The 27,431-nt window shown below is 42.1% G+C and overlaps 1 protein-coding gene and 1 long non-coding RNA gene across 4 annotated transcripts in view; one reads left to right on the top strand and one right to left on the bottom strand.

The window, feature by feature from the left end:
* The window catches only part of nr4a2a (nuclear receptor subfamily 4, group A, member 2a), a 98,376-nt gene that overhangs the window by 64,067 nt on the left and 6,878 nt on the right, over positions 1-27,431 (bottom strand). For all 3 annotated transcript variants that reach the window (XM_088414766.1, XM_088414767.1, XM_088414765.1), the window contains exon 2: positions 24,895-25,046. The gene's annotated coding sequence lies outside the window, so the exon portion shown is untranslated. The remainder of the gene's footprint in view (positions 1-24,894; positions 25,047-27,431) is intronic.
* Positions 1,746-27,431, top strand: LOC148423496 (uncharacterized). The gene is made up of 3 exons (XR_015865601.1): positions 1,746-1,931; positions 24,956-25,072; positions 26,911-27,431. It is a non-coding gene; the product is annotated as an uncharacterized LOC148423496 (long non-coding RNA).

The following is a 27,431-nucleotide window of genomic DNA, read 5'->3' as shown; positions in this document are numbered from 1 at the left end:
GTCGCGGGGAAGGCGGTCCTCTTGATTGAAGGGTCAGAAGAAGGATCACTGCGAGAAGGTCACCCTCCAGCCCAAATTCACATCCCATAATTGAGTAACAGGGGGTCGCTGATTACAACGCGGGCGCCGTCCGAGACCGGAGGACAGTGGTCGGAGTTACGCTCACCTCGCGAGATAAAAATAAGACCGAGGGAGGAAAAATCAGACAAAGCGGCAAAGCGGCTTGCGGGAAGGCAGACGGAATATTGGATGGCCTCACCGCTGCGAGAATGAGGACTTAATTAAGTGAACAGTCGGATGCGGCGGCGGCGGCGAGCACTATATCAGAGAGACAGAGCGCGATAATTCCCTTTATGTAATTAGATCAATTGGGCATGAAGTGACCAAGAGCGGTGTGCCGCTCAAGTGGGATCACTCTGTGAGCTTTGATTACCTTTTGGATTGTTAATGCAAAAGGAGACCGGAGCCGCATCCAAATAGCTTATTTTCCAATCGCCGCATCCCGCCATTGTTTGTGCTTTTAATTATTATTATTATTATTTTTTCTTTTAACTTTGGCCACTTTACTTTTGGAAAAATACTTGACCTTAATGCGCGCCGTAAATATTCTTTTATAGCAAACCCGTGCAGCAAATTCAAATCATTAGCGGTAATTAACGGCTTCTCTGATGAGTCACCGGAGTGCTTTATGTCCACTTATTTGGCCGATAAATCGACACCAAAAGACTCGTTCTGTGTTATTCCAGGATATGGATTTTGAGCTCAATGAGATCCCTTCGGAGTTCGCCATCGAGCAGTCAAAGACGCGTGATGAGTTTGAGGCCGTTCTCATGAAGTTTACTTTTTGGCTCCCTTGAAGTTGTTGTTAAAAATGACTTGGATTAAAAAAAAGGACCAAAGCCTGAAAAACGGATTTTTAAAGGGAACGTCAATGCAAAAAAATGTTCTTTACAATGTTTGTTTCGGGCCCACTGTGTTTGCGGGATTTGAAATATGCAGAAAAATTCATCCATTTGTGACTTGCCGTTGATAGAAAATGACATCATAGTTGATCGGAACTCAAGTGGTGACCAATCACGGCTCAGCTAATATGCAAGGTATAAAATATCTGAGTTACCTAATATAAGCCAATTGAGCACTGTAGTGATAACTGTGACCATTGGATGGCAGTGTTTCCACACTTATAACACAGCTATTACCTACATGCAAGTCAAAGTAAGGAATTTAAGTCTATCTTCACAATATTCTGTTGGCCTTGAAAGGTGAGTGAAAATGCTAAAAATGCAGGGCCTCTAGAGGTTTCCTTTTCTGAATACGCTTGGCAGTGAACGAGTTAACTCATTCGATCCCAAAGACGTGTTTTACATTATTTTATTTATTTTTTTGTTGAGAGTCTAGACAATCAATTACAGCTACTTATTATTTAAACTTTTTTCAAGTGTTTGGCTATTTGAGGGTAAAAAAAAAAAATGGCTGTCACTAAACGTAATGGAATTGGTTCTGAAGTATTTTTTTATCCGATTGGAACCAGCCGTTTTTGAAAAGTCTCGGGAAAAAAACGTAAAAATGCGTCTTCGGGGCCGAATGAGTTACCGAAGCGATCGCTCTTCGATCCCGGACGAGATCCCGGCACTCGGGAGTGCGGTCTGAGCGCGCGGGCCCACAGGAAAAGGCGTGTAGTAGTTGCGTGGCCCAGCGGAGCATTAGACTGTCTCTGTCTGTCTGGCTCCGCAGACAGAGGACACGAGTGAGGGATGGGCCCCGTCGTCCGGGGGAAACGGCTTGTGTCCGCCGCCCACACTGCGCCTCCTTTGTGTGAAATTGGCTGAGAGGATGTAGACATATTCCACGCACTGATCCATGGCGGAGTATAAACAAGAGGGGGATCTTGCTTTGCCTCCTAGAAGGTCAGGAAGCTTCCCCGTGAAACAGTAAGTGACACTGCCTCTTCGCCGCTCACTAACAGTCTGACCGCTGGAACCTCGCCCGCCGCCCCTCCTTTCCTCAAGTCCCCTTTTTCTTCCCGTGCCGCCGTGCATATTCTATGGCATGGGTCGTCTTAGTAGGGGGGGAAAAATATATATGAGTCTAAGTACCCCGACTAGTTTTCAGATACAATTTTCCATTTTTTTTTAAATTAAACATAACTCCAATTTTGTCCAATGAAATAGAACGTAAAAAACAGGGTGTCCTGATGGGAACGTTTTCACTTTTGGTACGGAACCAATATTGCGGCCGAAATTATTGTCCGATAATGATATCTATTCGATAGCAGGAATGACGCAAGCTTTTATTTGTAGAAATATTGCTATTAAAAAATACTAGCAAAAGGGGAGAAAAAAAAGAATACGCAGGCATCAAACATTGAAAGTAAACACAGCCAGTCGTTGTTTAAACTACTGATTCATTAGTTTTTCAATTAAAATAAATAAATAAAGACAATCTGGAAACAACAAGTGAATTAACACTTAAGAGAAAGTCAATAAATGGAATGGGCTTCTTGTAAATATCAGATCTTTCTGATATCAGGCTGATAATCGATATCAGTATTGGATCAGGATACCCCCAGTAAAGATTTCTTTGAATATTTTTACATTTTCAATGTAAGCCTGTTTACCACCTATTAGTACAGACAAGGATATACTATAGAGATCTTTTTACATGTTTTTAAGTTCCTAGCTCCTCAGTACAGCAGTAATACTAGTCATTCTTTTCAGATGATAAAGAATATGCACGCGAGTATTTTTATATTATCCGTTATATTATAAAATCTTGCGATGACTTTTCTTGTCCGGTCTGGTACCAAATGGCTCGTGGACCATTAAACCGCCGTGAACCGAGGGTTGGGGACCACTGTTTTAAAGATTTGTCATCGCCACTGACATTTCGCAATATTCGGTCGTATTAAGAAGCGCAATTTAGCCGGTCGTTTTAAATACACAACGTACGACTCGGTTTTACGCCGAGTATGATCGCAAACTTCAACCTGGCATTTCAAATGTTTTTTTTTGTTTGTTTTTTTTAAACTATCTGCCAAATTGCTGCGCGTTGTGTAAAGTCAAGGCAATGAATGAATCAAACGGATCAAAAATGAATCCATCTTAGAAATATGACTCGAACAAACTCGCAAGTCGGACATCTTGCACCTCAAGGTACTAAAAACTATCCCAAGTGCAAAAAAAGTGAAGTCCTTATCTCAGCACCGGCGAGGTCACAGCGGCTCAGACAAAAGGTAGGAGATGTGCGCGTGAAATCTGATTGCGGCTGCAGTAAAACGGACTGGGGAAGGCATGAATGTAATTAAAGTGGCTGACACTTTTATGCTGGGTAATGGGAGTCCGGGGCCCAGCTATTCCCTGACGAGCTCCCCTCACAGTATGGAGCACATTTTAATACCTAGCCGCACAATGACTTAAATGCAACTCTCAAGGCTTTTGCCGGAGATTTAATATTGATGTGTAAACAGGATAAATGCCAACAACCTGGGGTTTAAGGGACATGGTAAATAAACACTCGGCCGTATATAAAATATATAAAACCCGTCGAGCGTCCGGAGACGGCGCGATTCTAATTCCCGACTTCCTGTGTGATTTTCTGCCACATAAAAATCCTCAATTATGAACCTTACGAGCTCGAGCGCGGCAATGAAATTAAAGTAGAGCGTGCAAAAAAAAGATGAGAATCTCATGATGCCCCCCCACCCCGACAACTAAAATCAAAACAAGTTTTGCCCACTCCAATCAGCGACATATTTATTCATGCAGGTGAGAAGGAAGGGAGCGTTTTAAATCACAGAGGGGGCAGATAATGAAGAAGTTAATAAGAGGAACGCTACTTTGAAATGTTCCTCGAGCAGGCAGATCCCAGGATTTCATCTGTAATAAATAATCCGGCATCATTGCAAGATGGCATCTCATAATGGCAAATGAAATATGCTGGTATGATAGGTACAATAAATCTGGATTTTCCTATGGTTCCCTCAGGCTAGGACAATATGCAACTATAGTGCTCTCTGTCAGGAAGAGCAGATCTCAGAGCCGTCATAAAATCTAAATGGGCACTAATTAGGCAAGCCTTGCCTCTCACACTTACTATTTCTATTGACATTTTCAGCACGCCGCCACCGCCGCCGCCGCCGCCGTGTCCGCCCCCCCTCCCCCCCGCGCACTACCATAAGTCACTGAGAGGAGAACTCCCTGGATTGCAGAGCGCCGGGCTGTTAAAAGGAAGTTCAACTTAGCGGTAATGAATAAATTTGCCCTCCCATGCACCAGTGTTTCTTTTGTCTGGCGCCCAGGCGCGCTCGTCGGGCTAAATGCTCGTTCGCCTTGCGAGGCTCGTTTTTACGTTGCCCGTAACGGCGTTCGTTTTCCATAGCGCGGCGCCCGGTAAGGTAAATATATACGTGCGCACGGGCGCCTGCTCAAATGAATAAAAACCTAAAGCATGCTTGGCACAGGACCGCTTGTTGAACATATGCTGCGAGCATGGCTAAGCCATCTGGCACCGAGTCAAGTATTCCCACCAACTGTAGTCTTATGCTACCTGACAGTGGAAAAGCTTTATTCCCCTGGTATGGGGGGCACAAATGGAGAAATATTATTGAAATGATTATCTGCATCAAGACTCAGATTTGGGCTGACATTTCGCCGGCTCTGCGTAATCCGAGGGGTTGTCTACGAGAGGGCGGAGAGGGGGTTTGCCGGTAAGCCTTGGCGGCTTGATTAATGAAGCCGGGATACTGGGCGGACCCAACCCACCTCCGCTCAGACCCAGGGGCCGAGCCCCGCATATGAAATTGGCCCGCGTTGCTCATCTCCCTGGGAAGAGAGGAGCCCGAGATGATCCTCGCGCCGACGCTCTAGCTCCAGTCGCCGCCGCCGCCGCGCTCCAAAGCGTGCGGGCTTAGCCGACCCGGTTCCTCGCGGCGGGGGGTGGCGACGCTTGATGAAGAGCGGCGATGATGCGTCGCCTGATGTCAAGTCAGATTGCTTTTGCCGCAACTTTTCGACGGATTCGTATCGACCGGGGATGGCGTTACGACTAAATACCGACCACTCAGACCTCAAATTAGCCAAGTTCTTGGATTTTAGCATCGCGGCGGCCAATATTCTCTCGTTAGCCCTTCACCAATGTTTCAAATCAAAATTTACAAACATCTGCTTTTACTTTGGAAAGCAATCGTCAATATCTTAGCCAATTATGTGACACAACAACCAAACCATTGAAAGAATCACAAAAAATAAACAAATGTCAGTGAATATTTTGCAGCGGATGAACGGATGAAATGAAAGCATATTTTTTTAAAACTTGTTTCTTTAATATATCCTTAAAGTGACAATATGTAAGATTTAGACTGTTTTCCATTAAAAATGTATACATTAAATGATCAATTTCAAAAACATGCAAAAAAATGTGTCCTCAACGACCAACCGTATGTTTTAAATATAATTGTAGGTTCAGTTAGCATTAAATGATATTACATGGGTGAGGTTGCCATGTCTCTTATAGCTACGGACAGCCGGAGGAGGAGTGTGCATTGCTGCATTTACCGTAATGCCCCTAAAGCTCCCACGGGAGCATGCCAAAAATTACACATACTCCTTTTAAAATAATTGTCAGATTCATCTCTAGGGATGGCTGAGTATCAATACTTTGTATCAGTATCGGGCAGACACCTTACAACAGAGGTGCATAAACTATGGCCCTGGGGAACATTTGCGGCCTGTCATCCACATTTTATTGGCCCACAGCATATACATATATATATATATATATATATATATATATATATATATATATATATATATATATATATATATATATATATGTGGTCCTTATGTCTATGTATTTTTCTGTATGCGGCACACCTGCGTTAAAAGGTAAGTAAATAAATGCCCGGATCAAAGGTCTGAACTGTACAGACTTACAGTATAAATACGTCGTCGGGTGTGAATGAGTTAACTAAAGCTGAATTCCATGACTATGGCAAATTCATTGTTTGAATTTTGTGGAGCAAGGGCCCCTCTATCTGTGTCATCCTCTACACAACCACAAAAAGAAAAAGCTTTGTTCAAAAACGTCCGGCCGCTAATAACCGAGCGGCGGCGTGCTGGACGGCGGTGCGGCCGCGATGCCGAAGCCTTGATGGATGAGCCCGTGAAGGCATTTCAGAATGCCGGAAAGCCGATAGCGGACAGCCAAATTTGTGAGGGCGGGGGCTTCCGTGTTGAAGGGGAGAAAAAAAAGGGGAAAGATTCAAAAAAGCCAAAGCGCATCTTTAATCATTCCGTGTCAATGATTAGTCAGACAATGTCGCTTTGTTAAAAGTGCTCCGTAATTAATAACGGCGGTTAGGACGGAACAATCGGGGGGGAGCCCGTGTCACCAGTCGTACCGTTCTAGCGAGGTGATTTCTAAATAGTGTAAATGAGGTGTTTACCTATTGTGATCCGGTCGGTGACAAGCCGAGCCTCTTTTTTTTTTTTTTTCTTCTTCTTCTTTTCCCGCCAACGCCAGCGAGGGAAAATGATTAATTGCGAGCTGGCGGCTTCTACGGCTTCAAGAGTAAATCAACTTCTAAGAAGTGCTAACTTGCTAGAATATAAACTAATTTTAGGCCCCAGATATTAAAATATAATCCATCTTCTTCCTCCACGGGGAAAGCTAATTAGAAAATGTGACTGGCATAGCGGAGGAGAGGTGGATTAGGCAGCAGAAAAAAATCATTCCCCGTTTCACTTCCTTTTCACGTAGGTCGGCATTGGAGAAAATTTCACAAGAGCAAATATTTACGCTTTGTACACTATTTGAGCCTTATTCACTTCAACGCAACGACCACGAAACGATAGTTGCCCGAGGCAGGGACGCAACCCGGCTCGCTCTTTTGTTCCTTTTTCTGTCCCGACCCGAACACGCGCAGCGTATTCTTCGCCATACAACCGTCGGAATTCTCCCTAAACGAACAAAAGCCTAAGAGCGTTAGCGCCGACGCCTCTCGTGAGCGTTTCCAACGTCACGTGTGGAAATAAGCGCGCCAGCATGACGCGGTCCCGGCCAGGCCCGATCCGCGGGGTCTCGCCGGGCGATCCCCTCGAGAGGCCCGGCGCTGGCAGCGGGGACGGCTTAAAGGCAATAAGCCAATAATAAAGAGCGGCAAAGTGGCCGACGCCTACTCCCAAACCAGCGGAGCAAACGAGTGCCACTTTTGTATTCTCTCTCTCTTTGGGACGCGCTTATCAAATTCTAACCGCCGGCCATTTTGTTTGGCCGAAATTTGACTAAGGACATCAAATTTATCACGCCATCAAGCAAGGCCTTTATCGTTATAATTTAAAAGGCATCGGACAATCTTTTAAACTTCACATAATTAGCTTGCTAAATCTCATTATGAAATGTAGAAACGCGACATAGGGTCTGACTTACGAGGGTGAACGTCTTGAGTTGTTAAGGATGTTCATATCACCCAAACGGGTCTGTGTAATGTGGCAAAAAATTAAAAAACGGGAAACTACATTCAGAAGGGGAATTAAATTGAAAGCTCGCGTCGCTTTCACAAAACGACTCGTTGAGTTTTAAACATGCCGTATTGCTTAGGAAATCAAATCAAAATAAATAATAACACTTATAAGGTGGTAAATCTTCAGTGACCAGTTGAGGATTTCTCATTTGTGGGGATGTGGAAAGAAGAAAGCTGCAGCGTGTGTGTGTGTGGGTCCGCGCACGTGTGTGTGTGTAGAACAAGTAGAGAACCGATGGAGATTCTCAGTACTGCAACATTGCCATCTTTTGGTCAAAGTGTATATGTTTCCACATTTTGCTGTTCTTTCCCTAGCAGGTCTGATTATATAAATGAATATTTGCGTTGGTTTATGGATGACCAATAATTCATTTAATTACGACATTTTAACATACAACTTAGTCGTCTTGAAAATGTCAAGACTGAATAACTCACAACTGTGAAACATTTTGGGGGGAAAATATATTGTGAAATTCTGTGAAGTTTCAAAATTTCCCAAAAATAAGATATGTGACGTCATTCATGCCCCGGATCAAACTACTATAAGGTAAAATTATATATCAAACTATTATAAGGTAAAATTATACATCACCCTGAAACCCAGCCTATTCTTATGTCCAATATGGTGTCCATTTTGTCTCAGCTAGACAGCAAAGTTGAATTGCACACCGCAGAACACAGGGAAATGTCCTCTATTGAGCACACTAGGACTTAGTGTACCTCAGCTGAGCCAAAAGCTATGGACCAAAAAAATGTACATTTACATTTAGCACTAGTTAGCAGACATACAGTTGTGCTCATGGGTTGCCATAACCCACGTGTATGACAACTTATGAGCACAATCGTAGCCGATTTTTGACCCCATAGTTCAGTTGTATTTAACTTGACTTCAAAGTACAATATGGTTGCATTATCATCTTGAACTGTGATTCTTGAAATCTTCAAAGAGTTCTCAAATAATCTAACTTTGTAGGAATAAATCATCTCACTTGTTTTCGACGAAAACTGGCCTACTATGTGGCTGTTTTTTTAATGTTCCTCAAGATGGTGCTACTGGAGCTCAGTATTTTTTAACCCTTGTGTGGTATGCATCAAAAGTATTTCACGTCAAAGAGCAAGCACTAAAGAAAACACTAGGAAGCTGAAATTTCACCCAGAAGGTGACCAGAACATGTCAAAGTTCAACATGCCATCCCATTGCTAAAATACTTTGACAACGAAATGAAAGACAATGACCCAGTATTTTGTCCAATCCTTTGATCATTTCACATCAAAGAGCAAGCACTGAAAAAGACATTAGAGAGCTGAAATTTCACCCAGATTGCGACAACATGTCAAAGTTCAACAACTTAGTTATCACACAACCAGCAGTGTGTCATCCCATTGCTCAAATACTTTTGAGAACCATATCTTGTCCAATCCTTTGATTTTACGTCAAAGTCATTTCACATCAAAGGGGAAACATTGAAAGTAGACACTAGAATGCTGTGACAAGGTGTCAAAGTTCAACATGGCACAGCCGCTACGTTATCAGACCGCCAGGAGTGTGTCATCCCTTGGATAAAATTCTGCGAGGATGATGTGGAAAAAAATGACCCAGAAATGCTCAAAATACTGCACAAAGGTTTTTCTTCCCAATTCTTTGATCTTCACATGAAGCCATTTCACGTCAAAGGTAACCCTTGAAAGAGAACACCAGGAAGCTGAAATTTCACCCAGATGGTGACAACACGGTGACGAGAATGATGCGGGGACGCAAAAATGATCATAATACTGCACAAGAGTGAAATTGGAGGAAAACATAAAGGCCGATTAGTTTTATTGTTTGTTGAAATCGCCGGAAAGCAAATTTTCCCAAAAAGGTCGGATATTTTGAATTCACCCCCCCCCGCACAGCCGCTATCATCAGCCCTTCTTGTCAGCAGACTTACAAACAAGCAGCGAGAGGGAAGCCGGAGCGGGTGGCGTCTACCTGAATAAATATTACGCGAGCGCGCCGGCCGTTTTCCCACGGTGGCGTACTAGCAGACATCACGGCTTAAGGGAGAGGATGGGCCGTGACGGCCCGAGTGACAATTCATGGCGTCAACCCCCTCGCTGACTGACATGTCACATTCTCTGATGACTTTATTGTGCTCCCTGTCACCGCACTTAATCTGCGTGTCAGTCAAGCGGGCGGGAAGCCCCGCGCCGCCATCTCCAGACGGCGCGGCTAATGCACCGGCCTTTTAATGACATTACATTTAGAGTAACGCCATTCAGCGTAGCGCCGATGCTATCGCCTATTTTGCATCGGCGGGCGACGCGGCCTCGGCCCGGCCGATAGAGTGCCGGTCATTTCCCCCGTCCGTTTCCGAGCGGATGACAGATGTCAAGATGAGAAGCGGCTATTATTTACGTGTTTTTTTATCACAGGCAGACATGATGTCTCACTTTACTCCGGGGCCGTCGCGCCGAGGATCAGAAGCCGTCCTCCTGGCTGAGATCTGCAGCCCCGAAACACTCGCGCGCACTTTGGTCGCTCGGCTAAGATGAAACGACGCCTTTTTTTGTTTGCTCGCCTCTGGCTGTGAGGAGGCTGAATTAATAGCGATGATATCAAATCAACGATAAAAGTCAAATTCATTAAAGCGCCCGGGTACTATAAGTATCCACTTTTTTCGTCAAGACAAAATGAACGGGTGATTATCGTCATCAGTGTCTATTTGTTCAATAGCGCGCAAAATGCCCTTATGCCATTTAAGGTAATGATACATTTTGTGTTAGGAAAATCTAAATGTTAATTTGTTCCACGCGGCCTTACTTGTAGAATTGGACTGTTTTTTTTTCAAGGGCGATACGAGTACGGGAGGTCGATAACCGATATTTGGAGTCGATAATTATTTTCTGTGCCGAATATTGGTGAAAATAGAAAAAAATCTACCAAATTTGTTGAAATATCTTTTTGCAGCCTTACTAGTGAGTAGAAATAGACCAAAATGGTATTTCAAAAATGATGTCATAGTGAAGGAGGCCGATATCTGATAGTTACAGCCGACAGTTCAGTAAAAGGGAAAACGTTGGCGTCAAGATTTAAAAAAAAAATGAAAAAATGAAAAACATCTCTCAACTTTGTTGAAATGTTTTTTTGCTGCCTTACTAAGAAAGATGAAAAAAAAAAATATTCTTTTTCAAGGATGATACCGATTTTTACCGATTGTCAGTTTCAGTACAAAGGTGATTATTGGTGTAAAAAAAAAAAAAATCAACCCTCAACTTCTTTGAAATGTCTTTTGCGACCTAATCACTAGCAGAAAAAGACCAGATTTTTTTTTATCAAAGATAATTAGTAATAGCCAAGGCCGATAATTGATAGTTGGAGCCGATTCATTTTGAGTGAAAGGTAAAATATTGGCATCAAAATGAAAAATAAAACCAACTCTCAACTTTTTTTTAAATGCCTATTGCTGCTTTACTAATACAGACAGAACAAAATGTTTTTTTCAAGGACAATACCGATTAATAGTTGTCAGCCGCCATTTTTTTTTGGGTCATTTTCAGTATGAGGGAACATGTTGGCATCAAAATAAAATATTAAAATAGAGAAAAACTCTCAACTTTGTTGAAATGTCTTTTGTAGCCTTACTAGTAGAAATAAACCGATTTTTTTTTTCTCAAGGATGATACCGATTATTAGTGGTCAAGGAGGCCAATATTTGATATTTGTAGCTGACATTCATTTTCAGTACGAGGGAACATATTGGCGTTAAAATAAAAAAATAAAGTGAGATTAAAACACTCAACATTGTTGAAATGTCTTTTGCAGTCTTACTAGTAAAAATAGACAGATTTTTTTTTTCAAGGACGATACCGACGAGTCATGGTTAAGGAGTCGAATAATTGATATTTGGAGCAGATAGTCAAAAAAATTGGCACCAAAAAATGAAAACAAAAAATACAACCAATTTTGTTGAAATATCTTCTGCGACCTTAGTAGTTAGAACAAACAGACCAAAATGTTTTCTTTTGTTTAGTTTTTTTAAAAACGATACGACTAGCCATGGTCAAGGAGTCCACTAATTGATATTTAGAGCCAATACGTCATTTTTTGTTAGAGCGAAAAATATTGGCGAAAAAATAAGTCCACTCTCAACTTCTTTGAAATGTCTCCAGTGGGTGTGAATTCAGCATATTAAGAAAAAAAAAAATGTACTTGACTTCCCCTTTCAAAAGACAAAAAAAAAAAAAAAAAAACACGCAGAGGCAGGCCAAGTGTTTCTTGTGATCATTCCCCGCCTCTCTCCACGCATGCGTCTAATCCCCTCAAGGTGACGGAATGACTTTGTAATGAACATTACGCTTTTAAACTCATCACGGAAAATAAAGACGCGTTCACTCCCGGCCATCATGCGAGGCAGCCAAATCTTTTTTTTTTCCCCCCCTCTCCAATTGACAGCGCTTTTCCTCTTCCATCAGAGCTCCACGGTCTAATTAAATGTATTTAGCATCATAAATATTCCATGGGGACAGGTTGACACAGTGAATTAATGTCTCCCCTCCATCCCGCAGCCTGTCTATTGGCGCTGGAGAAGAACTGCGCAGTGGCAGGTAAATAAATGCTTCATACAGCATTTGTATGAAAAATCAGAGGTGTTTTTACTTTCTAATGCAGAGGAAAAACAACAAAACGTGATATTGATTAATTCGCAAGATTTGATTAAGTTGGCGGGAGGTAAAGTGGACGCGGAGAAGATTTTTTGATTAGGCGTGAAAAGTGTCGTTTGAGGATTTATTTACGGTTTGGTATTTTGCGACTGTTTTGCTCGTCTTAGCTCATTTGCATGATTTTATGGACTTACGTGAGGGAAAGTATACATGACCAAAACTCCCGATGGAAAACGTTCGAGGGTTGAGTTTGGAAATCCCTCCGAGAAATGTCACCCTGGAAAATCAGAGCATTTCACAGCTTATTTGCTGCGCTTTTTCATTGCGCTAACAACAGCAAAATGCTAGTCCGTTTACCCGCCATCACCAGAAAAATGCTTGGCAATCCCAAAGACATATTTTTTTACGTTTCTTTGAAAAAATAATAATAATAAAAACAAATTCTTTTATTCTTTTAAACTCTTTGTCTTGGCATTCGTCCAAACGACCTCTTAATATAATTAAGAGGTATTATTTCCTGTTCTTCAGATAGTACTTTCCACAAATCATCTTTGTTCTTAACTTCCGACGGAAAAGTTTGACAGGCTTATTTGACTTTGTTGACATTCCCTTTAGCACAGCTCCATCTAGTGCATGCATAACGCAACCCCAGCCACGACTGTAGCTTCTATTCTATGTGCCTTATAAAGCGGTGCGCCTTGCATAGGAAAACAGTTTTAAAATAGGCCATTCATTGAAGATGCACCTTATAATTCGGAAAATATGGTATATGTAATACATACAAACCGGCAAATACATTCAAATGAGATTGCTAGTCAAAATATCGTATCCCATATTGGCTTCCATAGTTTTTACAGAGCAAAATGTCATGAAGGTTTTACTTTCCTGCGATCCATACTGAAGGCTAACGCAAAAAACAAATAGCGACTCAACAAAAACGGCTGTCAAATTTGGGGCATTTTCAAACGGTGGATCGCCCCCCCCCCACTCAGGAGGTAGAACAGAACTGCCCGGCACTTCTTGAAATTCCACTCGCCGCCGTTCTCGCCGACTACTCGTCATTAAAAGTGGAAATGAGACCATTAAAGCGCACGTCAGTCAGCGCTCCTCTATCTGCGCATGTCATTACGCCGGCGTGAGGAAGCGAGGAGTCGTTGTCAGGTCAACCCGGACAAAGCTTGAGCGGATGTAGGTGTCCTACGTCGCCTCATTAGTAACCGCCCGAGCAGTGGTCTAATGAACTTAAGACAATGCTAATTAATGGCAGCCAACAAAGGCTTAACATTTCTTCCCAAAGTGCCACGCGCGTCGTGTATGACAGCGTTGAAGCGAGCCTTAATCCGACGGCGCGCGGTTCCAGGCCACCTCCGCCCCCCGGCGTGTGCGGGGGCGGGTCAAAGGGGGCAGCTCCATTCCTCCGCTGATAGAGTCACCTGTGGCAATCCTTTATGGGCAGATAAAGTAAGGGAAGTCTCTCGCGGTAGCCTGCGCCGGCTTGGCGGAGGGTCTCCCTGGGGAGCAGGTGTCAGGGTTGTCTATCAGAAGGCTGAAAGGAGGGAAGGGACATGTTACCGGGCTCTATTGTATCCCGCTTGTCATTGACTGATCGGCTCCATTTAGCTGCCTTTGGCGCTGAATGAAACCACCTGAATAGATGAAAGCGAGACAGGCTTCCCGACAAACAAGGAGCCCCGGAATATTCATGGAGGATCTGTGCGGGAAAGATTAATGTATTAGAAATTAAAATGGGGCCCGGACGTATGATCTTGCTCTAACACTTGGCCGGACCTGTGTCACCCGCCGCTAGCGCCTGAAGTCGGCGCATGCCGCTTGCCAAGGTGGAGAGGAATCATTAAGCAGCCCGCCATTGTGTGAGCGGAATAATCAAACTTCGCAACCCCCCCGCCCCCCTCCCGCCGATTCTTTCCCACGGCGCCGACAATGAATAATTCCGGAGCCATTTGCAATGTTAACGGCACCTATCTGGGCCATCCGTGGCTTTATGATAAGAGCTCCAAATATGCATTTCAACAGTGTGAACAGAAGCCGCTTGAGCGGCGTTTCAAAGGACACCTGTCAGTCATCTGAAAGAGCTGTCAGTCTCCGTCACGCAACGGTGTCGGCCAAAATGGCCCCAAAAGATAATCTTTACTCTCCCGATCCGCACCTTCCCTCGCTCGCGTCGCAGCGGATACGTTTGCAAGAGACTGACAGTGATTTACACCGGAAAATGGATTGTGTTGAAATTGAAGAACGGGAGGGGGGGGGTGCTCATTCTCTTAGGCGGCGGTCTTCCTTGCTGGCGTACAGATGCATCAAATCCGCTATCCCAAATGTGATCTGGGCTACGCTGAATGTCATTACGCGTGATACCGAGGGCACTCAAAGGTGACTTTGGTTCTTCCTATCTTTCGAAACAGACCGCCGTTTATAAGAAAGGGTTGCAAAGTTCACCTCTTTACGTGGGCTGCGGAAAGTCGAGCAAGTCGGGTAAGTCAACTAAAAATACGTCCGCTAAAAACATCTGCCTCGAAGCTCTACCGGAACTATGCTTGTGCCACGTGTTTTCTACACAAACCATTCTTCTAGACGTGCGGAATGTTGCAATGATGGGAACGAGATATACTCTTCCCAGACACAAAAACAAACAAAAACAAAAAACAGGGCTCCGTGGCTTATCTTGGCGCATGACATCATGACCAATCGACTGATGCTAGTTTGATTGCTTAAAGACACTTACTGATTAAATAATTAGCAAGGTTTTATTAAAAATAATAATCGCACCAAAAATGTTCCACAATAAAGGGAAGAACTTCCCAAAAAGGCTGTATCATCCAAGAACATATCACCACAAACAAATGTTAGTAGCTCAGTTTCATATTGTAACCAGTAGGGGGCAGTCAAGCATGAAACAAGAAGAAGAAGCATGTCAAGAAGAAGAAGAACACAAAGGAATTGGCCTTATACTAGCTAACAGGCAGTTTCGTTTTAAGTTTACTCATGGAATGTTGTTGACGCATCTGTAAGTGACGGAAACTATTATATGCGTAATGTACGTCATACAACATTATGTATGTGTGAGGTATATTGTAGTTAGTGTTTGTTGACCTTAACAGTAATCGCTAGCGCACAAATGCTAATCGTGATTGCTAACAGGTTAGCATAGGCGCATTTTTTTGGTATCCAAAAAGATGTATGTATGTCATAGACTGTCAGACGAAACCAAAACCCAGAACATGGCATATAGAAGATAGTAAAATATTATTAGTTGTAACCGTATAAACTCACATTTAAACTTGGTAAAAAAGAAAAAAAAATGGCAGCGCGTCGGGATTATTTGATTATTCTAAGCAATAACGGATGATCGGAAAATGGATTTTAAAAGAATATGTTAGTGACAGCCCTAGTCTCCGTTCCATTTGTGAGCAAGGCATCATTGTCGGTCTATTTAGCAAAACCGCTCTCAGCCTCAACAAAGAGATGCTCTGATTTGTTTATCCATTGCTTGAACAAGTTTGACTTTACGGGCATTTGCTTGGCAAAGGAGCAAGCGAATCTTCATGTCTGTGCCCCCTCGAGAAGGCCAGCCATTTGTGAAGCACGACTACCTTGTGCGCCACCAGCTGTTGGTGGTATTTACAGCTGAGTGCAGGGGACGTGTTTGGGCTGAGGCGCAGAGAGCCGGCGCCACGCTGGGCCCATTCCCACCTCCTTTTTGGCCACTCTGTCAGGCAGCAAGGCTGGTGCTACGCCGACAACTTTTTCAAGAAACAAACACTCTTTTTCTCTTTAAAAAAAAAACAAAGATCCAAAACTAAACTTGAACAATAGACAACTACAAGTACATATATTGTATTTTAAGTAACCGCATAATGATAGCTTTGGCTTAATATACGTCTGTTAGCTTAATGCTAACAAACGATGGCAAACAAATAGCACCGATACGAGGAGGGTGGGGGCGCGGGGTTCCCACAGCTAAATGTCATTTGCTGGGCAATACACCAGTCACGTCAAGCAGAAAAATACAGCTGCACCCCACTCCTTTGAAGGCAAGGCCCCAAAATAAATCAAGGTATGAGGTATGACTGTCATTGTTTTTCTGGTGGTATATCGCTCCTCTTCCCTGGAGGTGGAGGAGAACTTCCGAGCACTTCAAGCAAGTCCTTACAAGCATTTCCAGGTTTTAATTGCAATTTTAGTCTAACTTTTGTTTATACCGTAATTCCACAGCCAACCACTAGTTGGCGACACTTATGTGGTTAAGGTCCGCTATTTAATGCTACCTCACAATGACAACTTTTTCAGGTTTTTTCAAGAGTTATTTTTAGGAAGGTTCATAACTATTTTGGTCTAACTCTCATTTATAATGTGTGGAATTCCGCTATCAAACGCTTGTAAGCGGCACACTTACTACGTTTGAGTGCTAACTTGATGTTAACAAAAAAAGAAGGCCCCAAAAAAAATCAAATGGGCGGATTTTGGACACTCTTAAATTGAGGTATGACTGTAATTGTTTTTCTGTTGGTATATCATTCTTCTTCACTGAAGGTGGAGGAGAACTTCCTAGCACTTCTTAAAATTCCGTTAGCTTCAGGTCTTAAAAAACCACAACAAAAAAAGTGTAGTTTGGGAACGTAATTGAAGAGATAAAAAAGGGAACGAAGTTTGACGAGTTTTTGGAGCAGTAATTCCTTTCCAATTCCAGCACCGCTCAAGTCCTGTCCAACAACCCGGAAACAAACTGGATCGCGCCGCCCGAGAATTCCCAAATCGTAAAAATGTAGTTCAGGTTGTCCGATAATGAACCCTGTTACACCAGATCTTCTTTGAGCCGGCGTCTCAACCGGCGCCGCTTTCCGACTCGGCTCTAGCTTAGCTCATAAAATGTGCGTCGGAACAGCAAACAAGACCACAGGGAGCAAAAACCGAAGCGGGTCTCACCAAGGCCACGCGAGCAGGAATAATTCGGAAGCGAATAACATGTTAAGAGTTAATCAAACGAAGTGAATAAAGGAACAAAAGGGGCTCGTTATCTTGTCGCCGCGTTTCCCCCGTCGTGGAATCCTCACGCAAATGAACGTCAATAGATATCCGTGTACGGCAGCTGTCTTGCAAATTATTCAGCAAGTATGATTTTTTGCAGTTGAAGAAGTCACCAGAAAGCCATTCACCTGAGTCACAAATGAGTATGTAATTGACTCCTTAGGGAAAATAACTCAGCCTAACTACTGGAAATAATGTGTAAATTCAATACATTTCCTAATGAGCTCATTTGAGTTTGCCGCAATTATATTTGCCAGTCTAGGTGCGGATAGAATTCCGCGGCCGAGTTGAGGTGAATAAACCCCCCCCCCCCCTTCCTTCTATTAATTAAAATTAGCATATGGGCCTGTCAACACTTCTCAGGGGCGCGTTGTAACAATGCCATTTAGCCCGGCATCAAGCAATGCCAGCGCCATGAATGAATGCATGCGGCGGGTAAATGCCTCCCCACCCCTAGCGACAGGGCGGAATCGGGACTGGCAGTGCTGGCTCTGACGCACAAAAGAGGCTGCGTTTTAACAGCCAGGGCCTGGCCTCTGACCAGGGGCCATCCACATCAACACTGCTTACACTCCACCGTACCTTCCAGCTACCAACCGGCGCCTAAACACCCGGCGACAAAAACAAATGAGGGCCGCGCAGACAGGAGTAAACATATGTTGGGGAAAGAAAAAAAAACATTTTACCTTCTTTAAGTCAACTAACGCAACTAGACTGTTTTGTTTTATCATAATAAAAGATAGTGGCAGATCAGCATGGTATGTCTTGCTAAGTTAGCGTGCTAGCTGCTAGCATTTCAGAGCTAGTTTGAAGCTATTCATTACCGCTTCCAGTTATGTTTACCGGAATAGTAAATTCCATGTTTTGTATTTAATCAAGCCACAAAACTTAAGGGAGCATAATAATTTACGTATAATGTAAAATAATAAGCTTGGTGGTTTGTCAAAAAAAAAAAAAAAGATTTCTTGCTGTAAACACAATGGGTACACTGTTGGACTGTTTGTAGAATATTATTGTGTCAGTCACACTTTCTGTCACTTATTGTGACAGAAAGTATATATATAACACTATATAAAACATATATATAACACTCTTGTGTTATATGGGTGGTTATTAAAATCTGTTTTGATCATTTTATGGTGTGGATCATAACCCTCTTGATGGACGGGGGCGTTACACCATCTTCCCTTTCTAAACCAACGACTCTTCCTGGACTAAGTGTTTTGCTTCATCTAAACCACACCAAAGCTTGAAAATAATCACGCTGGCAAAACAGCCAGGAAAAATCAGTAATAAACTTAAAATATTCTTATCAAATGCGCCAGAAACGAGGAGCCAATGAGCAAAGCGCTCCCGTATTGTTGTCTGTCATCGTTACAGCCGCGCTGCCAGTGAGCGGTATTGTTGCTCAGTGGAGCACGCGAGGCTGGAGTTGCATTGTTGTGCCAGGATTTTAAAACAGGCAGAGTTATCAATAGAGCGCAGACTATCGGACTCACTCGGCTGTGCCTCTCGATACACTTCACGACCTCGCGCCGCACGTGACGCACAGCCAGATGCGGCGCCGCACAATCGGGCCGCTTAGACCGGCAAACGCTTTGTTAGCACGATGGATCCGATTCCGCGGCTAACGAAAAGATGACACGATCCTTCCGACGCTATTTTTTAATGAACAAAATGTCATCGGTTTGCCGTTACGGATATGAGTAGCCGGACTATATTAAGACATAATTAACCCTGTGGTTGGCTTCTGCTATGACAAGAGGGGGAGCCGAGGCCTTGACTGATCTCCGCACCGTGATTACCTGGAGCACGGGAGCAAATGTAAAAGCCTTGGGCTGGATTTGATATTTCCAGCTTTCACATGTATCCCATGACCTGGACTACGTCTAACAGACCTCGACTGGAGGTCATGAGGAATCAGAGGCGAGTAAAGGAGACGGAAAAAGGGGGATTTCATCCTCTTTTATTTACCCGAGTCTCTTAAGATGGTCCAACCCCACACACACTTCCAACCCTCATTAGATGCCATTACCACTCCCGCGTCGCCACTAAAAGAACTGCGACTAACTTTTTCTCTGTCAGGGCGGCTATTAAAAGATTACATATTCACACTTCTGTGAACAGCGCCTTAATGAGGATGAAGAGGGACTGCTGCACTTTGTCTCTGTAGTGAAAAACTACAGGCAATATGGCGTGGATGAAAAGTGAGCTAGCCTACCATCGGGACACGATGATAGACTTTCCCAGCAAAAGATAAACACTTCTTGTGAAGATAAAACCATGCGCTATCCCGTGAGTTTTTTTTATTGCCTTTTTAACCAACTCACCTGGTCTCAACAAGGGCTGTTAAATAAAAGAATAATTTCGATATAGTATTTGGAATATGGGTTGTGCTTCACAGAGGATAAAGAATATATGCCCGTGAGTGTCGCTGAATGCTGTGTTGCTGGTTGAATGTGCTGCTGAACTATTTGTGTTCAAATAACTACTGGCTAAAGGGTTATAATGACCACAAAATCTATGCTAGGTTTGTTAGCCCATCTATAGGGTTTTGCGTTGTGTGTTAGCATTGCGCTATCGGACTTTTCAAAGTGCTGCAGTTTGATTAAATCCAAAGTGCATCATCCTAATTGTTTAAAACATCAATTTGAAGAGGGAGTGTCGAGTAAAAGCTCAAAGCAAACAAATTATATCTATTTTGAATGATTGTTCCTAATCTGAAGTCACCATGTAACTCTAAATGTTGCTGTCAACTCATGACAAGACAAAAAAAAACTTTTAAATCATGTCATTTGTAAATTAAATACCAGTAACCTGTGAAAAATACTTGTTTACGGTGTTTTGAACCTTGCAACAGAATATACAATAGAATAGAATAGAATAGAATAGAATAGAATAGAATAGAATAGAATAGAATAGATAGCCCTGCAATTGGCTGGAAACCTGGTGTCCCCGCCTACTGCCCAAAGCTAGCTGGGACATGCACCAGCAAGCCTGCAACCCTTGTGAGGATAAGCACTTCTAGAAGATGGATGGATAAAATAGAATAGAATAGAATAGAATAGAATAGAATAGAATAGAATAGCTTTATTGTCATTGTACACAGGTATACAACTAAACTGGGTGCATTGCTCTGATTGGTGCATATTATTAATATGAACAATAAATAGAATAAATCATATATATATAAATATGTATATAAGTATATACATATTTATATAACCCTAACCCTATAAGTAACCCACGTGCAACACAACACTCGAATAAATAAAACACAATACAATAAAATATGTTAAGAAAAAAAAAGAATAAACTGGGTATGGGGTGAACATGAAAAGCCATATCGAAATTCATACGCTGAGAAAAGCGGCGAGATTGTCCGATGAAGTGAATAAAAAGATAGCGTCTCATTATACCTTTTACTGCAATGCACTTTCAACGGGCCACACGTTCATTCTTCCTCCAAACGTGTTTGTGTGTGTGGAGCAATGCGCCCTGAAATTCCTCTTATCCCTCGCAGCACAAAAGAGGCGTGCGGCAGGCTGCCTGCCACTAGCCGATTCAATCAAGTGTGTTACATTGTACACCCATGGGCAACAAGGCGACTTGTATTTTAATTAATAATGTAATACCCCCCGACTCAAAGGCATGGCCCTTGGCATTGCTACAGCACCCCCCCCCCCCCCTTCTAAATACTCTCAAGATCCCATTCAAGATGCTGTAAGCAGTTTTCGATACGCACTCCAACTCATGAGGGTGGATTTACTATCGATGTAAGGTCGGAGTACACCTGCAATCTAATGAGAACCGATAACGTAAACAAATATGTTTTTACAGAGATAATAATGCTCAGTATTGATGGACCTAAGAAACCAATATACTAATGGATCAAAACACCCCCGAGAACGTGACACCGCTGCCTAACTCATTCACTGCCATTGACGGCGATAAACGTCGAAGATATATTTTACAGCGATTGACAGCTTTAAAATTAACTGCAGGCAACCAACTGTTAATGTGCTGTTAATGTGGCTCATTTTAACTGGGCTGGCAGGTTAAGCTAATAGCAGCATGAATAGAAAATGATAGCGCTTCAACGATTAATCGACATTTAACAGGCAATCAAATTAATTACTTTGATCGGCAAGGATTTTGATAGTGGATTAATTGCTTTGAGACATAATTGTCCAAAACCTAGGAATTTTAGCCTCTCGGTAAAAATCGGGTTTCTGTTTTGTCGACATGAGACTTGAGTATAGGCAAGTAACAATAGAAAGTATCGGTATCAGGCCTTATTTCCTGGCCAATTTCAACACATTTGTACTCACAATGGCAGCTGACACCAGTTATCACCAGTAATTGACATTAATTTCATACCATTGCGAGGACGGAAATGCTATATTAGAATAAATAGGTATTTCTTTGAAATTATCCATCATTATTTAGGTAGAAATTGTGTTTTAAATGTATTTGTGGTATCGGTACTTGGTATCGGTGGGAAAAAAAACTTTTTCTGAACTTTTCTATCAGACCAGACTGATAGAATGCTGACTAAATAGAGCTCCTCACCCCAACTTGAACCTGGTTCCTTGGCATCAAGTTGTCACAAGATGTTGTTATTAAAATAAAAATAAATGAATAATAGAACAAGACTATTTAAAGCCTGTGCAGTGTTTCGATTGTTTTTTGATCATTTTCTTCTAAGTCATTCTCTCAATATTTTAGCCAGTATTTTGGATTTCTAGATAAAAGTCACATTTTCAAGGAAAACCTTGATTCTTGAGTTGTAATTTTACATTTGTAAAGTTGTAGTTTTTGGAGATTGAAGCCATAATAATACAAAAATAGTTACAAAGGTAAAAATCAGATTTTTTTTTTAGTTTTTGATCATTTTTGCTATATTCTCTAAGTGCAGGGAGCAGTCATATTTTTGGAGAAGAAAACTCAAACTTTTTTTTAGATTTAAGTCACAATAAGAGTCATATATTTTCAAATATTGTTTAATTTATATTCTTGCGCAGTATTTTGACAATTTCCGGGTCTCTTATTCACAGTATTTTAGCCAAGGGATACTTCTGGTATCATGCCTTGTTTAACTTGGACATTCTGTCACCATCTGGATGAAATTTCAGCTCCCTAGCGTCTTCTTTCGATAATTTCCCTTTATTGCGAATGCCTTTGAAGTCATGGCGAAAGAACTGGACAAAATACGGCACAAGGGTTAAGAGCGTAGGAAAAGAGTGAAGGCAGACGAGAGGAAAATGTTCCATCTAAAGAGAGTACATAGTGTGAATGAAAGTTAATGTTCAGGGCTATGAAGAGGGCGACATGGCCTTGGGTGCAATGTTGTGAGGAATAACGAGCACAGTGAAGGGTGAAGGCACGCTTCTCTGGAGATCCTGCACCCGAAAGGAGCCTTCGGGGGCTGGAGGGCTGGTGGGATACGGGGCTGTGCGCAACCTTTATCTGCGGCCACGCACGCGCAAGGACAATGATGGCACATTTACAGTATGCCTTGAGAACTACTGACTCATTTGTTCACACATAATAAAGATATTAACTGAACGCATAAAAATAAAAAGACTGCCTGGCTTGCTTTTTTTTTTTAAAAGCGAGATGGGGTTGTCATATTCTTACATCAACATGTATTTGTATATTATTGTTTGCAAAAAGCATTCTTTTTTTGTAAAAACTTGATTAAAAACGCTGTTAAATGGAAACAAAACATTTTAATTAGCTTCCATGCGCACGGGCGCCAGTAAATTCAAAGTGATTATTCCAGCCCTGGGAGAAGGGCTGTCTCTTTGCGCTCTGTCAAAAGGTCAATGATGGCCCCAAACGGTGACAGTGACCTGGAAGCGCTACTGATGACCCCGCGTCCAGGGGCCCAAAAGAGTTGATCATCTAACATGCGGGCTGCCCGCAGCCATGGAAATCTGACATTTGTCCTTATTCAAATGAACACAAACAATATGCATCTCGTGCCTCGGCCTAACCTGGGCCAAATTTCAACCCCGCGACAGGATGCGTCGTCGTGACTTTCGCCTACCGCTACGGACCGGGGTCGGACGGACCGCCGTCCTCGTTCCGTACGAGTCATTTCCAAAGCTAGGCGGAGATAAAAAAGTCAAAAAGTCATAATCGTGCCTTTGGTATTGGCGCATTCTGAGAGAAATTTCGTAGATGAGTATATAGACTGCGAACATTGTCGAACATCTTTACGTCATATCAATGCATGCTTTCGGACACAGTTAATTTAACGACAAATACTTTTCCAAAGTTCCCCAGATGAATATGATAAAGATTTTATTTGAAGCCTGCTCTGAAACGTGAACTTCGCGCTCTTGTGTTGTCTCTTGATTAGGGCTATTCAATACCATTTACTCAACGCTTTAGTAGACAGCAATAGCGATACTGATACCAAGTACGGATACCACATGTGGTACATAAAATCTAGCAACAATAAAAAATGAATCAAAGACAAATACCTTTACATGAAATTATGGCATAATTTTCTATTAGGAAAACTGTGGCAATTTTCTAGTATCTTCTTTTATTTCCTTAAATATCTTTTCAGAAATACATCCTAACTCATTCACTGCCAGCCCAGTTAAAATGTATCTTTGATTTCTTTAGTTATCATAGTTGGGCGGCGTCACGGTGTCACAAACACGCCGACATGCTAAAGACTTGATCTCGTGTGGGTGCGTACAATATTGTATTTATTGTGCATTTTAGTGCTTAATTCCAACTTGAATTTGTTCAAGATCCCTAGAGATGTTAAACGTTGAAGTAAGAAAGTGATTAGTGTGGAAACGAAGCTGGAGATAATCAATAAATACGAAGAAGGATTGGCTAGCCTACCCTTGCTAGGGATTATGGCCTTAATTAGCTCAAGTCAACGTCACTCAAAGTTACATACATTTCATTTTTCCTTTATATATTTTGTTTATTTACGATGTTATTTAATTGTATACATGTATATTATATATAACTAGCATTTACTAAACTATTTTGTTCCCATTTTGTAATATGTACATACAATGCTGATGTTTTTACACGCATTAGCTAATTAGCGTAGATTTTTATTGCCCGCCATACAACGATTTCGCCTTACAATCCAGACCCCGGAACGGATTCATTTTGTATGGCGGGGGTCCACTGTAACAGCCGATTTTAGACATTCTGTTAACCTATCAAGTGCCTGAGATTAAATGCCTGGACTTTTTAATTAAAAAAAAAAAATCTTCGGGATTGAAAAACATTTGTTAGAATCTTACAACAAAGATGTCTCAAATCTAATAATAATCATGTTAATGTCATTTTGAAATGTTATTTACTTGCTTCCAGACTCACAAAGAAAGTGTGACATTTGTTTTGTTTGTTTTTTCTCGGCACTATTTTCCCTTTTACTGAAAATCCTCTGCTATGAATCAGTACCAGCCCTGAAAATGAAACCACATCCTTCACTCTCCAATCTCAATACTTTTGTCCCAAGTAATGCCGGGCACGCACGTGAACTGGCGTATGTAAAAGTGAGGTGACGTGCGGAGCGATATTTGCTTTTCATACCGAAGTAAAAGCAAGGTAAATCCACGCGGATGAGAATGTTATTGCCACAGCACCGGCGCATACGCGGTAAACCCCCCACGCCCTCGTCCCCACTTGCCTGGAGCAACACCTACCACGGTAAATGTTTATCCATGTGGACTCCCCATCTCATGCTGTTTTTGTCCGCGTGTGCAGAAGGTGGCGGCCCGGCCTGGAACGGCGGGGCAGGCGGGGAGCGCCGGCTCGCATGTCTGCAGGGCGTTCTGCGGAGCATGATCATGAAAAGCTGAAACATGGAGGAAAGTGCAAAAGGTTCAGGCGTTTTTTTTTTTTTTTTTTCCCCCTGCCAGTCAGTTAATTTCCTTGTCCTCCCCCGCTGCGGTTCCTCATTGCTCTTCTATTACGTTTTGAGTAATGCGAAAATATAATATAGATCGCACCGCTAAACATCAACACACAAAAAAAAATCATTGCACTCGCGAATGGAAAAATGCCGAGCAGTGGAAAATGTAAATTAGTATTAGAAAAATACAAAAATCGTGCATAAAGCTGAATAAGATTTTGTATAAATTGTATGTCATGCTCATATATAAATTTAATTTGTACAAATATGTGTAGAAATTGTTGACTTATTTAACTATTTTATGGTGGGGAATCTAGCACGATTCCATTCAATGAAGATTTTTGGGAGATTTTTGATTGGATTTAAAATAATTTTCAATTTAGCGCAATTAAAAATGATTTCTGCTTCAATTTATAGATGTGCAATGAATCATCATTCTAAGTCTATGTCAAAGTGTTTTTTTTGTTTTTTTTTACATTTATGATGTTTTTTCCACAAAAACTGCATGTGAAAATTTGTGACTGTATTAAACAAAATAAATTTTTTTTTTTTTTAATTAATCATACCACTTTGGGACATTTTAAATCGATTCTGAATCATGTTAAATAACAATCATGATTCTTATATATTCTTTTTTATGATTTGGAATATGAATAATCAACTTTATTGGTACTGAAGTTTATTATCAAATGAGTTAAGGAGTAGAACTAGATTTTGTATTTCTTTATAGTTCCTTTGAAGGTTTTATATTTCTCTATACTCCCTTTGACCTTATAAAACGTACTTTACAATAATATTCGCTGATGATTCCTTTTTTGTCTGTCTTTTCTTCTATTTCCTTCTACTTTATCCTTAAATTAAGCAATGCCTTTATATGTTCAATCAAATTTAATCAGTCCAAAAATGTACAGTAATTGATATCCACATCACAGTAAACTGAAAAACACACAGTATTAGTTTTAAATATCTTAAATGTTGAGGTAGCTTCCCTAGACAGCCTGAGTCAAAAATCCCAAACAAACGCACTTCTTTGGGGCTCGGTCAACTGTGACCCATTATTGATCCCGACAAATGAAATTTGTTGATCGAACAAACGCATTATCTGCGTCTTCGAGTCTATTACCGGCGAGTGGAAACTGGAAAGGCGTCAATAAATGGAGCGGGGTCACCCCGGGTAGATTCCTTTCAAGCCGCGCGAGCTGTAAATACAGCCAACTAAACACAAGCACTTCTACTTAAAGGTAATGGACCCGCATCATGGCGAAACGCTAAGTTACGGGATGCGGAAAGCACTTGGGTAGCACCTTCAAGGTCTACATACACTTGGCCCGGTCTTTTCTGCCCCTCTTAATACCCACCCGCCCCCGCTGCTTTTTAAACCCCCCGCAAGCACACACGTGAAAGCCTTCCAGCTGGCACCCGCCAAGTGCACTTGGCAGGTCGGCGAGGAACATGAGAATTATACCTATATCGCCTCAGAAAGCAATTCTCAAATATCACTGGAGTACAGCACTTCACCAGGGACCGGTGAGAGAGGAGGGAGGGCTTGTGAATGGAACAAAAAGCTTCTTCTGGCACTACCATCACAGGGGGGAAAGTTTACCCAAGCAAGGTGACGGCAAGGCTTCTATGCAAAAGCGCGTCAACGGGAAGTGCACTTTAAGACAAATGTCACTGTCGAGGAAGTAGTTTGCGAAGAGCAATCCGGACCGGATAAAAGTGAAATTTTCAAGCGTCTGCGAATGTGTCATCAGATGAGCGCACGGCAATTAAAAAGGCCACTGAAAGCCAATCGCGTGTCTTGTAGGAGTGCCCGTAAGCGGATTGGCAGATTGGTGGGCCAGTCGTGTTCAAGCTGCTGACTGTTGACGACAGCACCTCGGAGGATTCGCCGAGTGAAGATCACATGGGAGCGTGGCAGAAGGAGATCGGCGAGGATGAAAGAAAGCTTTGAGAAGATCTTATCCAGAGTGTTTTTGGAGTAAATTGGAATTTAGAGCGAAAACTCTGCTTCCTTGGTATTGTGTTTGGTCTGTTATGTTTACTCTGCAATTTTGGCCCTGCATGTTTCCTGATTTTGGCCAAGGGATTGAAACAGAAAGGAAAAACAGCACAGCTACTGTATAAGGCTAAATACTTAAAAGATTTAAGTGAATATGTGTACTGCAGTGATCTGTCTTGAATACGTAAAGTATAAATACTCTTCCTACTTTACGGATTTCACTTCTTGTGTGGGGTTTTCAGTCCCCATTAATTGTAAAAAAAAACTAGGGAACACTGTAAACATGTACACACACTGAAAAAAATTTGGATGGATGGATGGATGGA

Source organism: Hippichthys cyanospilos, chromosome 5 (genome assembly GCF_059441005.1).
Source record: "Hippichthys cyanospilos isolate Australia breed blue-spotted pipefish chromosome 5, RoL_Hcya_1.0, whole genome shotgun sequence".
Lineage (NCBI taxonomy): Eukaryota > Metazoa > Chordata > Actinopteri > Syngnathiformes > Syngnathidae > Hippichthys > Hippichthys cyanospilos.
This window is presented reverse-complemented; position numbering and strand designations above follow the sequence as displayed.